This window comes from Triticum dicoccoides, chromosome 5A (assembly GCF_002162155.2).
Source record: "Triticum dicoccoides isolate Atlit2015 ecotype Zavitan chromosome 5A, WEW_v2.0, whole genome shotgun sequence".
Lineage (NCBI taxonomy): Eukaryota > Viridiplantae > Streptophyta > Magnoliopsida > Poales > Poaceae > Triticum > Triticum dicoccoides.
In genome coordinates this window covers 321914560-321915063 of record NC_041388.1, presented here as the reverse complement: position 1 = coordinate 321915063, position 504 = coordinate 321914560, and the positions used below count along the sequence as shown (strand labels likewise).

At 58.7% G+C, this 504-nt stretch overlaps 1 protein-coding gene across 3 annotated transcripts in view; it reads right to left on the bottom strand.

Annotated features, from left to right (window-relative positions):
* Positions 1-504, bottom strand: part of LOC119301245 (THO complex subunit 3-like) — a 9080-nt gene that overhangs the window by 5313 nt on the left and 3263 nt on the right. The window lies entirely within an intron of this gene.

The following is a 504-nucleotide window of genomic DNA, read 5'->3' as shown; positions in this document are numbered from 1 at the left end:
CAGACCATCCGGTGCGCCGCTCTCTCTCTGGCTAGCAACACCGCCCGTCACCTCCGGTGCGGCGCGGCGCAGCAGCACCACACCTCAGACGACGGCATGACCGGAGCACAGACCAGCAGCTGGGCGTGGCTGCTGCGCGAACTGGCCACACACCGTGAGGTGGCCATAGCCAGATCACTCGCATGCTTGAGGACACCAGGCTCAAAGGGGATGGCAAAAGCGGCCTCAGGAAGTCTTCGCAGAGCTTAAGAACCCGAGGGAAATCGCCGGGGTTCAGCCAAGGAGAAGATCGATGGTGCGGTGGACGGCCATGTCATCGATTCACATGAACTCGATCAAATTCCTTTAGAGGGAAGGCTCTACAAGGTGTGGCAAAGCTAATGGACACGGCCTCCGGGTTTGGGAACGACTCTTGCCAAGACAACAACAAACTTCGCTGGTAGCAGCAAGCTCTGGACGTTGTTTGCCAATGTGTCAGCGATAGATGGCATGAGTGGGAGAGGG